The sequence below is a fragment of the Opisthocomus hoazin genome, chromosome 2 (genome assembly GCF_030867145.1).
Source record: "Opisthocomus hoazin isolate bOpiHoa1 chromosome 2, bOpiHoa1.hap1, whole genome shotgun sequence".
In the NCBI taxonomy this organism is placed as follows: Eukaryota; Metazoa; Chordata; class Aves; order Opisthocomiformes; family Opisthocomidae; genus Opisthocomus; species Opisthocomus hoazin.
Window position 1 is genome coordinate 84002141 of NC_134415.1, and position 15830 is coordinate 84017970.

General features: G+C 43.4%; 1 protein-coding gene across 2 annotated transcripts in view; it reads left to right on the top strand.

The window, feature by feature from the left end:
* Positions 1-3583: 3583 nt before the first annotated feature.
* The window catches only part of ASCC3 (activating signal cointegrator 1 complex subunit 3), a 307731-nt gene continuing 295484 nt past the window's right edge, over positions 3584-15830 (top strand). Inside the window, exon 1 of one of the 2 annotated variants that reach the window (XM_075414315.1) lies at positions 3584-3692. The gene's annotated coding sequence lies outside the window, so the exon portion shown is untranslated. Of the gene's footprint in view, positions 3693-5723; positions 5741-15830 lie in introns of those variants that run through there. The other variant, XM_075414316.1, reaches the window with a different exon arrangement.

The window sequence follows — 15830 nt, forward strand, 5'->3', positions numbered from 1 at the left end:
CCTTTACTGGTAACTGAGAAGCACTGGAACTCTTACAGTATGATTCATCTGATTTTAGGGTGCAATGGACAGAAACTATGTACTTCCACTGATTCTTAAGCAAATGCAGATGAGCACATAGATTCTTGTATAGCAGGAATGTAAAATTTTTAACACAAAGTCCTCTCTATGGATAATTTTTTTACCACTTCTATACATCGTATGTCTTGCAAAAAGAATTAGTACATAGTGGAGAAAAGCAGAATTTTTTTCCTGAGGTACTTAGCAAGTCTATATTAAGTGATCTGCATCTGATGAAAATGATAAAATTAATTCAATGCAGTGTCTAGCACTTCTGGTCCACTAAAAATCTAGCACATAATATCTTTATGGTAAAACAACACCTTACACATACATTCAGTATTAATACAACTGAGGACATAGACTTCAAAAATGATTTAAAATCTGGAACAGTAGTGATACCAGGCAGAAAGGCTTAGGTCATAGTGACACTGTTTAATTTAGGCCTGACTACCTTATACAAACAATGTGTGTGCCTTGCAAACGACTGTGCCCTTGAAGAGGGGCTAACAGACTGATAAAAGGGGAACATCCCGCCCAGAAGGCACCGAAAGGTGGATGATTTCTGAAGAAGCACGAAGTTTACAAAGACCTAAGGTAACTAGGAAAAAGGTAAAGGCAGCAGGGGGAGATCAGGACCACCGACTCATTTCAGAACCAGAAAGACTGCACGCCCCCAGCTTGCGAGCATACGGAAAGAAGGAATCTACCTTTAAGATGAGTATATAGTGCAACGAACCAATCAGAATGTAATGAGTAATTTCTTTGTTTTTGTAAGAGTGTATAGTCCTTGTGAGTCTCTGACGTGGTGTGTTAGCTTTGTGGAATTATCACCTAGCGCCCACATCTGCACAAATATGCGCTAAAGACAACACCTCTGCTCTGTGTGTATATTGGCATATCGAACACCGGGTAAACGATCCCACTTTTGGGAAAACAGTTGTAGGTTAGTATGTACAATCGTTTGTGCGTTTAAGGTCTTTGAAAGTTAGGTCAGAGTAAGGCTGTGGTATATTCCTAATGTCTGCTGGGAAGCGAATGGCAAGAAAAACCAAAGAAAGAGCTACGAAAATGTAAAGTTTCAACATTTTCCAAGACAAGGAAATAAACATAACCCAGTAAATGGGATTTTTTTTATTCCAAATAGTAGAAGACCTCAGGCTTTTTATTGACCTGACAGTGCAGGGTCTCAAAATTTGTCTGGGCTTATCTCAGCCTAAGTTGGTTTTAGCTTGCTTTAACAGTTGTCTAGTGGTCAAGAGACTATGGCATGATGTGTTTTATCTTAAGCTTGGTCAATACCACATACGGTAGCGGTCTGACAAACTGAGGCAATCAGTTTTGTACAAAATGATAGCCATTTTCATCACCTGAGGTTGGGAAAGCTGTAGGGCAATTCTCACACTTGAGCTGGGAGCCAGTGAGAAGGAAGCTGATTGTGTTAAGAAAACATAAAAATAAACACAATCAGGTTACAAGATGGGAGGAAGAAAGCAGCAACATTGTGCTCCTCCTGGCAAGAAAAAGAAACCCCGGAATGGGAACATTATCCTGAGGGAAGACCTCATGATGCTGACATCTTCTAAGCCCCTCCCGCATTTTCCTTGAGAGGGTCAGATAGGCCCCTCAGGATCCAGAGGAACATTTAAAAGGCGACCATAGCACAAAAGAAAAAGGCAGATACTAGGAAGGCTTTAACTACATTATAAAAGAAAGAATTTCTCTAGGAGATAACTTGGACTGCTAGACTGTTAAAACATTAATTGGGCTGAAAGTCAGTTCTTGGTCCTATGTATGTCAAGTTCTCTTTTGCCCATAAACAAGATTTTCAGTGCAACACAGACAAAGCTACAGAGCTTGTGATCTTAGAAGACCCATGGGTAACATGACCTTGCAAAGGCAAGATATTTCTTGCAAAGCCTAGCTTTGTAGAATTAATCCTGAACGCCTATTTAAAAAAAAAGATACCCTTCATTACTAAGTACCCCTGTACTGCTGTTTATCTATTAGAAACGTTCAAATTATATTAGTTTTTCTCTACAATTGGAAGTATACATATTGTTTCAGTATTGCCTCAGTCTCCCCTCTATGCTGAGAAAAAAAAAGCCTTGGTTTGGTTAGGCTGGAAACTTGCTTTTATGTGAAATACATGTTTCAAGAAGGGTAGAACTGTAGTATTTGTTAAGTGACAGCTTTGAATCACAGGTGGAATTTCCTCCTACCTTCAGCAAAGCAGTATGCTGAGGACTAGTCCTTACTCTCCATTAAAAAATCTGTGCTCAGAAAGAATATAAAAACATTTCTCAAAATTTGACGAGTCTTAAAAGAATTCCTAAGGGGATTGCTCTCTTTTTTTATTACATTAAGATGCTCTCTTTTTTAATTACATTTAATTTTGTCTGACAGATCCATGCATTAGAAATACAAAATACTGTATTTAAAAAACATTCACATTTGCTTTCAGAATATGGTTGCAAAATTATGGCACAAATAACTGAAATCTTGAGCTACCTAGCATCAAGTTACAAGAGTTTAACTACTAACTCTTTGCTAGTCCACTACAAAGATTTTTAATAACATGACGACTGAAGTGGCAAAAATTCGTGATTTCCAGTGTTCAGACTAGTCACTCAGGATAAGTGGCCTAGAAACATTGTAACCAGTTCCACATCACTATCTACCAAAGCCATGATACACATGCGTCATGCTTCCTCTAAACTGCATATGTTTCCTTCTTTTTAGCACGGGATGGAGTGTGTTACTAACTTCTTGGGAGTGTGTTTTTGAACATCTCAGACTGTACAAGCACACACACAGGCCCATACATGCATGAGTGCCTGCCTTCTTTTACATGAGCAGCACACTTGGTAGAATTGCAGAGATGAAAGCAGCTCAGTGATCTGAGCAGATCGTGCTGTCACATGCTTCGCAACACAAAACGCAAGACACCTGCGAAGACAGAAGGCAGAAACAGATCATCTGAATGCTAACAGTTACCCAGTCGGAGGCCTCTTGGAGTCCAGCTGTGCTTGCGTACAGACATCCAACCACTCTACAGCGAGCATTTTTTCCCTTGCAACTGGGTCACGTCCTAAAATTACTTGACATGGCTCATTCTTGTCTCCCCCCTCTCCCTGCACAGCTTGGCCTTCAGCGGCATTTGACTGCACTGCCTTTGGATTAGCAACCCCACCGCTCAGGAACATACAAGACTGAGTAAACGTGCAACAGCCCGCAAGGCCCACACATCGGCCTGCAGGCCCGGTCCGGGAAGCAGCGAGCGCGCAGGGACGGACGAGGCGGTGAGAAGGGCTGAAAGCCACGGGAAGCGCTGCCCGGGAAGGCCCAAGCTCTGACGGGGGAGCAGAAACGCCGACGGGCGTTGCTGCGGAGAACAGGCAGCGGAGGGGGTAGGCGGAGGCGCGGCCTGCAGCCGGGGCAGGCCTGTGCGCGGCGCCGGCTCTCCGCGGCGCGGAGAAGTAGGGGGGAGGGCGGGTGGCAGAGGCAGTCCCCGGCCGCGGCCGGTCGAGAACAGCCCGGCGACGCGGGGCCTCGCCCCTCCTGCTCGCTTTACGGCACCGTTGCGCCGCGCCGGCTCTTCGCGGCAGCGGGACGGGCAGGCCGGAAGGCAGGTGCGCGGCGGGCCCGGGCGGGCGGGGGTCGGGCGGCTGCGTGGTTGGGGCTCGCCGCGCTTCGGGGGATGGGGCGAATGTTTCTCCCTGCCGCGGTGTTAACGGCCGGCGCGGTGCCGCGGTCCGGCCCCCTCGGCGGGGAGCGGGGCCGCTCGGCCCGTCCCGGCGGCGGGATGGGGAAGGGAGGGCGGAGGAGGGCGGTGCCGGGCGGGCGGCCGGCGGGGCCCGGCCCGGCCAAGTCCAGCCCGGCCCGGCCCGGCCGTTTCGGGGCAGCGAGACCGCTGGCCGGCGCCACGCCTTGCCGCCCTCGGCAGGGCCAGCCGGGGCGGGCGGGCAGGGTCCCTGACCCGGCAGCGGGGCCGAGGCCTGCCGGCTGCCTGCCTGTGCCCGAGCCCCAGCGCGCAGATCGGCGGGCGATACCAGGTCACTAATAAAGCCCCCCGGGTCCCGTCCTCCTCTCGTTCTGTTTCTGGTCTCGGCCTCCGTGTGTTCGTTGGGATGGGGACAGCGGGGGTGTCGAGGAGGAAACGGCACTGGTGTTGAACGGGCCTGAGTACTTTCAGTGCTGACTACTGGTGTTAACAAATGTAGAGATCTGGAAATGAAGAATGAAAAGGCAGCATGTGAACACGTAGAGTGTTTTTCCCTTTGGGGTACAATTTGCTTTGTTTTGGTTGGTAATGGTAAACTGACAGCGTTGCTGGTAAAATGCATGATGATCTCTGGTGTTCTAAGGCTGCCCTTTGGTGCTGCAAGAGAGTGTATCATGTTGGAATCCAAATAATACCTTTGTTTAAAACCTTTTACGAATTTAGATTTTATTGTTGTTTTTAATAGACTAACATTTGTGTAGACCCTTTTCAATCTTCAGGCTTCTTAAAGAATTGACTTTGACATGGAACTGATAATCTTTCCTTTTGCAGAGAAGAGATCTAATAGTCAAGCTGAGTTATTTTCTTGAGGCTGGACTTGATTGGAGTCTAGTCAATGAGTAGAAAAAATCCTGGAAGTTCTACAGAAGATGAAACAAGGGTTATGTATGTCCACATGGCAGGTTGCAGAGATAAATTTTTAGGAGGAAGAAAACTGAACAAACCATCAGCTCAGGTGCAAACTGGTTTTCAGCGGAAGACCACATTAATTGTATCAGCGAGGTGCTGAGTCTAAGTAAACACACATAGCTTTTCAGCAGACACTGTTATAAAATAGTTTCCTTTGGATCTGACTTGCTTCTGGCCATGACAGAGTAAACTTGCATTGTCCTGGAATTAAGTGTGCAGATATTTGGAGGAACTCTCTTTCCATTTATATGGGAACGCTGACCAACTCCCAAATAGGGCTGTTTATGCATTGTATAAATTAGTTTAAATGTTAGATGTACTCAGTTTTCTCTAAAAGCTAGCTTTCCCTTTGGAAGAGGTGAGATCAGTAGTTCCATTGAATCAGAGAGAAAGTTGGAAATTCTCAAATGACAGTATTTTGTTCTGGCAGTTCTGTGTCTATGGAGCTTGCTTTGAAGCTAAACCTGAAGGGATACTTAGGTAGGCTTTCTGGTTTTGAAATTGAGAGGACCACACACTGCTCTTTTTCACCTCTTTGTTTTCTTCTTGTTCCTTCCTTTCCACAGCTGACGTGTTTGTATTTGAAATATATCAATGTGTTTCTCCTTCCAATAACCTAGCTAACCTGGGTTTTCTTTGTATCATTCCTAGTAGGTGATGTCTTCTACGTTGCTGGTCATTTTCGTTATCCTGCATTGCATCCTTGTAAACTGATACGTTTCTTTCTAGAGACAGGGTGTGCAACAAAGCTGACGCTACTCTAATGGAGTCTTTTAATACTGACTAGTGGAAGGACAACTTGGTATATTTTAAGGCATCACTCTTATCTTTGAATATTATTGTTTCCTATCTTTCCATGTTTCCAGCATGACAAATGACGTGATGATTGTCACTTGCTGCAGTCTGTAGATGTGTTTCTGCAAAACTGCAACTAACGTGTTGTTTCTTGGCTCCTCTGCTTCTGTGGTTTCTTACTCTTGCTTTAAGGTAATACGTTTTACTATCCATGTTGGATGTAAATTGTAATTTGTAATTACAATTGTAATTTGTAATTTGGCCCCTAAAATACTTGCAGTCCCTTGCATCTTAGTATCATTTACAGATTTGGTAATTGTAGTCTTAATTCCATTGTCAGGAAGAAAATTTAGAGTTGAAAAATCTTTTTTTACAGAGTGAATAGAAAATCTGTCCCTTGTAAAGCACCAGTGGGTATTTCTGCAGGTTGTTGTTAACTTTGAGTTGTAATTTATCCTTTATAAATACTCAGGTGACTTGAGACTGGTCCATGTTCTTCCTGCGTGTTTATTTCCTCTTTTCTTACATAGTCATAGGAGCTGCTGTTGGAGTGGGGAGGTGGTTGGGGGAAAGAAAGGCACATGTTGTGTTTTGCTGGATGGGTGTAAGGAAGAACATAAGTAAGAAAAGAGTTCTAGCTTATATTGGTGTTTTGAGTACCAAATAGGTTTCTTTTCCCCCTGCAAGGTTTGCTGGAAGTCCGCATAACTCCAAATAACATCTTAATGTTTTCCTGGTAAATTGTTTTAGTAACAATTTTTGAAGTTGGTGTTGAGTGCTTTCCAGCCTGCATTTTTTTTTAAGCCAAATTATGCTTTAATGTTTGGAGAGAAAAAAGAAAAAACAAAATCTACTCTCTGGTTTGGACAAACTTACCTAATTAAAAGCAGTTTAACAAATGACCTGTAGTGTGTAGCTGGAAGTTTGCTAGAAATATCGTAGCTGATGTCTGAACTAAGAAGAGGAGGAAACAACAGTTGGACCCAGAAACGGATTTAGAGACATTGGTCTCCTAAATCTCAAATTGTAATCCTAGAATCTCTGTTGTCATCTCACCCTATAGCTCTGTTTTCAAAAAAAGTGTTTGCCTAGTGTCTCTTTCCTGTAGTGGCCAGTAGCAGGTGATTAGCTGATGTACTGAAAAAAAAAATATTGGAAAACAAATACAGTGATGCCTTTTCTTTCGTATTACCTTTCAGTAGCCAGTAATTTAAATAACTGATGATCTGCCTCTAAGCTGTTGAGTTCAGTAACTACCAAGGTATCTAACTTCCATTGATTGATCTAATTCTTTTAGGGCATACTTGAACTTCTAGTCTTTTTGACATCTTGTAGCAATGAATTCCCAGATTTAATTACATTCTACTTAGGAAAGGCATTCCATCTGATACTGGTTTTACCCTAATCACAGAATGGTAGGGGCTGAAAGGGACCTCTGTGGGTCATCTAGTCCAACCCCCCTGCTGAAGCAAGGTCACCTACAGCAGGCTGCACAGGACCTTGTCCAGGCGGGTCTTGAATATCTCCAGAGAAGGAGACTCCACAATCTCCCTGGGCAACCTGTTCTAGTGCTCCGTCACCCTCAGAGGGAAGAAGTTCTTCCTCATGTTCAGCTGGAACTTCCTGTGCCTCAGTTTGTGCCCGTTGACCCTCGTCCTGTTGCTGGGCACCACTGAAAAGAGTTTGGCCCCATCCTCCTGACACCCACCCTTCAGATATTTATAGGCATTTATTAGGTCCCCTCGCAGCCTTCTCTTCTTCAGGCTGAACAAGCCCAGCTCCCTCAGCCTCTCCTCGTAGCAGAGATGCTCCAGTCCCCTCACCATCCTTGTAGCCCTCCGCTGGACTCTCTCCAGTAGCTCTTCATCTTTCTTGAACTGGGGAGCCCAGAACTGGACACAGTACTCCAGATGAGGCCTCACTAGGACAGTGTAGAGGGTAAGGAGAACCTCCTTCGACCTGCTGGCCACACTCCTCCTAATGCATCCTAGGATCCCATTAGCATTCTTGGCAGCCAGGGCACACTGCTGGCTCGTGGTCAAAATAATCAGTTTTATCATGTACTAATAATAATCAGTTTTATCATGTACTAATAATAATCAGTTTTATCATGTACTAATATTGTTTTATCATGTACCTCCTTATTCTAACATTATGAGCAATAGTCAGTCATTCTGTATTTACCCGTTCTTGCTGTTTAAACACCTCATCACATCACAGAAATGAGCAATTTGATGTTTATTGCAAGCACAATCCCTATGGGGATCTACAGTCAGGGCATTCTTTGTGCTCATCTCTCGCCAAGGAGTTTGATTGCCTCTGTTTGCACAGAGCCATGCGAGTGCACTCCTGTACTGGGTTTAGGAGTTAACTTTTGTTGTAGCTGTAGTGCTTTGGATTTGTGGCTAAAACAGCACTTGTAACAGCAGTGTTTTGGCTGTTGCTGAGCAGTACTTGCATAGCATCAAGGCTTTCTTTTTCCCACCCTGCCTGCCCAGCGAGTTGGCTGGGGATGGGCAAGAGGTTGGGTGGGGACACAGCTGGAACAGCTGACCCAAATCGGCCAAAGGGATGTTCTGTACTCTGTGTTGTCATGCTCGGAAATAAAAAATGAGACAGAGGAAGAAGAAAGGGGTTTTTGCTTCCAGGGTGTCTGTCTGGAGATTGATGAGGCATTGGTCAGCCTGTGGGATGTAGCGAGCAATTTCCTTCGTTTGTGAGGTTTTTCCTTTCCTTCCTCTATTAAACTGTCTATATTTCAACCTGTAAGTTTTCTTACTTTTGTTCTTCCTATTTTCTCCCCTGTGCTGCTGTGGTGGGGGATGAGCAAGCGGCTGTGTGGGTGTTTGGCTGCTGGCCAGGGTCAGCCCCCCCAACGCTTTGCACAGACACCTGAAAACGTGATTGAAGGGAGAAGCAGCAGCACGCTCTGGTTCTGTGGTAACAGTGCTCACTCAATTAACCAGTGGTGTGAAAGACCCCTATACCCTCTGTTACTTGAGGTTAGTCTAGTCACCTGGTATAGAATATTCCTCTTGAAGTTGTATACAACTTTGTATAGTTTATTGAAAATCCGCTGGGCTACAGAGAAACCAAGAAAGACTTGATTAGGCAACAGTGGCTATGCTTGACTGCTTCGGCATTTACCACTTTGTCCTCGCTGAAAGGGCAGTTGGTGTTTTCTTTGTTTTATTCAGTACCTTAATGCATGGACTAGAGTTTGGTGGCCAGCCTCTAGCTGAGCGCAACTCTCTGAGATGTGAATGAAAAGTGTTCTTTTTCTGGCTTGTTGAATCTTGCTGATGCTATAGAATAACATTAACAGGGAGGTGGAGAGTGTTTTATCTAACTGATACTTTAGCGGGGGAAAAGTTGCTAGCTCTTCTCTTTCGTTGTATGCTGAGTTTAGGATTGTAGTTCAGGGATATGGATTATAGTACCTCCCTAGACTTTGCCATCATTTGTTCTATGGCATGTATTTACTCTGAGCCATCTGTTGCTCTTGCTTGCCCAAACGTATGTTGGAAGTTTGGCCTGAAAAATAAACTGAATTTGATATTGCAGGTCTGAATCTTAATCATAAACTGGTCATACCATAACAGTAGATGATCATGGGATGATGAGTCTGTGATTGAAGCATTTATTGGATGATTTGTGGAGTAAATTTCAGTTTTCCAGTTGTAAATAGGATTCTGAGGAATTTGTGAGGTAGATGAGTTTGTACAGCAGTGACTCACTTGCATGTATTTATTTCTTAAAACACAGAGAAAGACATTTATATTTATATCAGCCACTCCTTTTCTTGAAACTGGTGAAGACTGCTGAAATGTGTTGCTTACTGAGTCTGTTTGGAACTGGATTCTGATCACTTCGTTCAAGAAACATGAAGGCATTATTCTTAGCTGCTGCTGCAAGGGGGAACAATTTGTCCTCTCCTTAAAAGACTGAGGAAAAGTAAAGAGGATCTCTGAGAGTCCTCTCTTCCATTCCATTTCAAGAAATTTATTATTTATGGTGAGTTGATCCCAGCCAGCAGCCAAATACCCACCCAGCCTCTCTCTCACTCGCCTCCATTGCAAGATGGGGAGAAAACAGGAGATGTGTAACAGTTGCTTGGGAAGACAAATGCCATTAAGCACGGATGTTACCCCTTGCTTCTTCTTTCCCTCAGTTTTTATTGCTGAGCATGACATCATATGGTGTAGAGCTGTGTTGCGTCTGAAGCGTGAATATAAATAAAATGCTTGGTTTATATAATTTTCTTGTTAGTGTGACACTTCGGTTTATAGGGAGTCTTTAAAAGTTGATTCTATAAATCTGAACAGTTGTGTATCTGCCATGCTAAATACTCACAATACTTGTTCAAAGGCTTTTAATTGTTAAATAGGAGAATCTTGACTAATATGTGCATATTTCTTAGCTTACAGTATAATTGCTCTAAAACACATTTTAAGAAGTTTTACATACATTCTAACAGAATCTGACTACATTTCTAGAAAAGTAACCATTTAAAAATTGAACAACTGAAAAAAATCCTGCTTTAACCTCCTCATGTTACTAGAGATGTCATGGTCCTATTTTCCTTTTCATTATATCAGCCAAGAATATTAATATTATGCCTCAATTTTTGTTCTCCTCCCCATTTTCTCATGGAATAAGCATGCATTTCTGATGTTTACAAGCTTTGTGAAAAGATGGCTTGGGGTCTCCTCACTTCAGGAAATTATACAGGTGTCTTTCTCAAAGTATCCTCTTGCATGTATTGCCAACACTGTGGCAGCCTGCCCGGGAAGGGTGGGAAGCATCTGTTAGTTTTGGTTCTGGTTTATGTGCGTTGTAATATTACAGGAATGCAGCACTACTTTCTGTTTTTCTTTTTTATTTTAAATTCTGTTCTAAACTGTGATAATAATAAATTATCAATTAGGAAGTTGCCATTTGCTGGTCATCAAATAGCTGGTGTGCTGTTTGAAGTGCCTGTGTGGCAAAAGAGCTCTCAAGAGAAGACAACTTTACTCCTGAATTCTCTACCTCCTCCTGCACAGTGGCGCAGGGGGATGGGGAGTGGGGGTTACGGTCAGTTCATTACACATTCTCTGCCGCTCCTTCCTCCTCACACTCTGCTCCTGGTCCAGTGTGAGGTCCCTCCCATGGGAGACATTTCTCCATGAACTTCTCCAACATGAGTTCTTCCCATGGGCTGCAGGTCTTCACGAACTGCCCCAGCGTGAGTCCCTTCCATGGGGTGCAGTCCATGAGAAGCAGACTGCTCCAGCGTGAGCTCCTCTCTCCACAGGTTCTGCCTGGAGCCTGCTCCATTGTGGGCTCCCCACGGTGTCACAGCCTCCTTTGGACATCCACCTGCTCTGGTGTGGGGTCCTCCATCACTGCAGGTGGATCTCTGCTCCACTGTGGACCTCCATGGGCTGCAGGGGGACAACCTGCTTCACCATGGTCTTCTCCACAGGCTTCAGGGGAATCTCTGCTCTGGCGCGTGGAGCATCTTCTCCCCTTTCTTATTCACTGTCTGCAGAGCTCTCACTCCTCTCTTTTGCTGGAAAAATGCCCTTACACAGGTTTTGTTTTCCTTCTTAAATACGTTATCCAAGAGGCACTACTGCTGTTGCTGATAGGCTTGGCCTTGGCCAGCAGCAGAGCTGTCTTGGAGCCAGCTAGCAATGGCTGTCGGACATGGGGCAAGCTTCTCGCAGCTTCTCACAGAAGCCACCCCTGTAGCCCCTCTGGCTACCAAAACCTTGCCACACAAACCCAGTGCAATCACTTGTGACCCCGTACATATATGTGCAGCAGTGTGGCTGACAAGAGGTGACGGAGTGTTTGCTGCTTTGGGTTCTGCAGGCTGCTGGCACAGCCTCCCGTGTTTGCGCAGGGGTGTGTCAGCTGTGTGGCCACGCTGTCCCTAGGGCTGGGAGGAACCTTCGTGCTTCAGGGACACTTAAGTTAGATGTCCTGTTTATTGTCTCTTACGAGCACATCAGTCTTGAAAATAACAGGAACAGATATATAATGGATGGTTGTATGCCTCCTAAAAACTGTTTTCTAGACTTCACCATAATACTTTTTTTTTTTTTTTAGTTCTACCCTGTTTCAAAAACTTTCCTACAGTTATTTCAAGACTCTTACAAGATGGGTTAAGGAGAAGTAAGAGAGTAATTGTACAACCTTTCCTTTGTGACTTTAGTAATAGTGTACAGACAGGGTCTTAAAGATAGTGTACCTGGCTTAGCCTTTTGGTTTATTGCATTTGGGGTCCTTCTTGAATGCTAAAGTAGGTTTTTTCTTGGAAGGGATAGTTTGCGCTTCATTCAAAAGCATTTGGGGGAGATGCTCCCAATTGAGAATGGTTCAGTTCCAACCTTAAGGCCTATTGAAACCATATTTTGAAGGAAATAAAAATTAATTATGAAGGATAATAATGGTATTGAGTGGATAATAAGCATCCAGTTATTTAGAACTGGGAGATAATACAGTATTTGAGGCATTTGTTTAGTTGTCTGTAAGTCTGGTGAGTGATTCAGGTGCTTGAACACACACCGATTGCCAAATGAAAACCTCACAGAACTGCACCTTGTATCCAGCTACTCTTTCAGAGGATCTGGACATTTCATAGGACATGTGTCACATCCATGCAAATATCTTTGGTATTACAAACGGTCTCAGACACCACTGTACACTGTGCTGAGAGACTAAATCCCTCCTTGGTGCCTGCCATAAGGGGAGCTTGAATCTTCCTGCATGATTCAGGCTCAGGTATTCAGAAATGTTTTCACATGGTTGGTTTTCTATCCAAAATCACAGCTTTTTTTTTTGAAAGAAAAATGTCAGTACACAAAGGAAGTGGGCTCTAGGCTTTGTGTGGTACTTCTCTGTCTATAAGCATTGTAGCGTCTGCTTATGCCTGTGTTGTAAACGTAACCACAGCGGATGGGTAAGGTACTCTGGTATGAAATTACATAGGTGTGAGTCCATAGAGTGTTCAGGGGCAGTATGCAGCATGCGAATTTTCCAGTACAGATTCCCTGGTAACACAACTGGGATGTGTGCTGGGGATCAAGATGAGAATATTAGACCTTCTAACAAACAATTTGTCAAATTTCTTCTGTAATGGAGCTGAAGACTTTGTTTCTGCTTTCCAGTCTTGTTTCCAGTTGTTTAGAAGCTTGACGTTAGGCCCGGCTAAAAACAGCCTTTACGTTCATTACTTTTTAAGATTAATCTAGGCAAGGTAGGCAAACTTTGGGAGTATTTGTAGGGTTTGTATCTCCAATTATGCTTTCGGGACCAGGATTAGAAACGGGTGGTTCCCCCCCACTGCCTCCTAAGGTTCAAGGGCAGGTGCGAGTGCTGAGTTTTTGGGAGTAGTCTCCTCCAGCAGGCATGGACCGATGCTGCTTTCACAAGAAGCAGTGGCAACAAGATGTTCCCCAGCCCTCAGTTGGGCTCTCGGTGTGGAGATGGAAGCGAGGGCATGTTGGAGGAGAGAAAAATAAAGCATGTTCTGTTTCTTGAGCAGAGTTTTCAATCAGTTTCACTGATAATGAACACAAGCTGTCGTAGTATACTATCTTTATTATTTCTGTAGCATCTGTTGAAGGTTTATTATTTAAATGAATTTACATTTGACCTTTTTCTTAAGGAAACCCATGCTACTCAAGCTTGATTTGAAATATAAAGAAAATTAGTTATTTTCTTCTATGGGGAATTCCAAAGCAGAATTAACTAAAATATGAGTAAGATGTACCTACCATGAACAGTATGACTTAGGTATCCTAATTGTAGTAATTGGATACACAGTTTGCTATTTTGCACTTTCAGGTATGCGTCTGTTAAATAAATGTCTCCTTTTGGTCTTACTCATTTTATGCTGCTTTTAAGTATCTGGAAGGTGAAGTAGAACTGCTTTCCTCCTGGTATTCCCATTTCCCTCCAGTCCTTTGGACTTTGTTTTCTTCTGTGTATCAAATGTAAGAAACATTTCTCAAAAGAAAAAAGCAGAACCTGATCTTAGTTGTACAGCAGGCTCATGAGCCAAGCTAATTATTCGGTTAACTTTACTTGCTTCCTGAGCTTTGTATATCCCAACAGTAACCTTCTATTATATGCATTGGTGTTTCAGTTAATTAAAGGTATTTTGTATTATCCAGAAGTGTCTTTCTTATTATAGCGTTATTATTTTAAAAAGTTAATAGAAATAAGTAAATTAATATTGTTGCCCTGACAAAGTAGAGGTCCAGTTTATTAACTTCAGTGGTATTAATCTGAGTCGTTTTCTGCTCATGGGATATTACTAATTCCAAAAAGATGTTTGGATTTTCACCGTATATCATAGTTGTCTATGTCCAGGCATAGCTGTGTGGTTTCCGTGAGAGATGTACCTGACTGCACACTGAAGCCGATACTATTCTTGGTAATTCCTCATGTTAATCTACCTTGGTTGCATAAAGGTGCTTGCACAGGTTTGTATAGACAGTATTTAACAAATCTTTCTAGAAGAGCTGCACCTCTTGCACAATTATGTTACACTTAAATGCTTCTTGTATAGTGCCATTAGCTATATCTTTGCAAGAACACTTTTCAATATGATTATTTTCTGGTTCTTGCTTTTCGTTTTGGGTTGCTGAAGGATTTTGACATGTAGATGCATCCATTCTCTCCCTTTGTGTAATGTAAGGTCAGTTTACCCTCCCAGATCAATTTCACTAATGTTTTGAAGTGAGGTGTTATGGGAGACCACCTCCTGATGTTCTGAAAGGGCTGATGTACCTGTGAACTGTTCTGGGAGAAGGCGAGGGGGTGGACGACCAAGAAACAACACCCTGGCATGGTTTAGAAGTGGTGCTAGAATGAGACAGCTTGATTTGGTAAGGTTTTCTTGTGGCCACCTTCAGACCTTCTGTGGTGTTTGATGTGGTAATCAACAGTGGAAGTACAGTTAAGCCCTGATGATGGCGACATTACTTGTTATCACAGGTTGTGTAATGTTTAAAGGTTTGACTTGATTTGCACAGAATGTTGTTTTTAAAGCAGACTATGCACAGCAGAGAAATAGATTCTTTCTATTCTTGCCTTCCCATTAGAGCTCAGAAGAAAGATAAAAGCCTTTATTATTGGTTTTCTGCTACAGTAAGCCTGTTATGCTTGCCGATTATTACTTGTACAATTTTTCATTTGCAGTAGTCACCCAGTTGTACCTCTGTACAGTAACCTCAAGTTGTTTATTCCGTGAAAATTCAACTGTGAATCTTTAGCAACTGTGTATAAGCAATTCTTTTACCTCCTGAAGCTGAGCTGCAGAGAACCTGGCAATGCCATCTCTGTGGCCAGTAGTTAGCGTTGGAGGCTTTATCCTTGTGTTTGCTTGCTGTTTACTACAGGAATGTGTTATGGAGACTTTCTTACTACCATCTGAACAGGTGCTCTAGCATGGTCTTACCACAGCAGTTACACAATTATGTCTTATGTATGTGTTATTACAGCAGTTATTTTTACTGAATCCCATCCCATGTCGTCTCGGCCATCCTGGTGGGGTGCAACATGCGTTACTTTGCTGTCACTGTCAACTCAAAGGTTTTTTTCTTTCGCTCACGTATCTGTTGTTTTTTATCCTCACCTTACTTCCTTTGGACACCTGCTTCCATATTTACCTTCCATACAACACCTTCTTTTTCTTTAGTGACAAACTTTTCTGGAATGGAGTAAGATGAACCCTGTGGAGTTGTTTTCGGACTCTGTTGATGGCACGGTGTGAAAGAGGGACATAGAGAGCCCCCTGTTAAGCTAAAGCAAAAACAAACAACACCCCCCCCCCCCCCTTTTTTGTGTTTGTGGTTCATGCCTAGTGTTCAAATGAACATACATGTTACATATGTTGAAGTTGGAGATTCGCTGTTTTGGTTTGGCCTGGATAAATGCCAGGTGCCTACCAAAACTGCTGTATCACTCCACCTCCTCAGCTGGACAGGGGAGAGGAAATACAATGAAAGGCTCGAGGGTCGAGATAAGGACAGGGAGAGATCACTCACCCATTACTGTCACGGACAAAACAGGTTGGACTTGGGGAGAGTTTAATTCATCACCAATCAGATTAGAGTAGGATAGTGAGAAAGAAAACTAGATCTTAGAAACACCTTCCCCCCACCCCTCCCTTCTTCCTGGGTTCAACTTCACTCCCGCTTCTCTCCCTCCTTCCCCTGAGCAGCACAGGGGGACGGGGAATGGGGGTTATGGTCAGTCCATCACACGTTGTCTCTGCCGCTCCTTC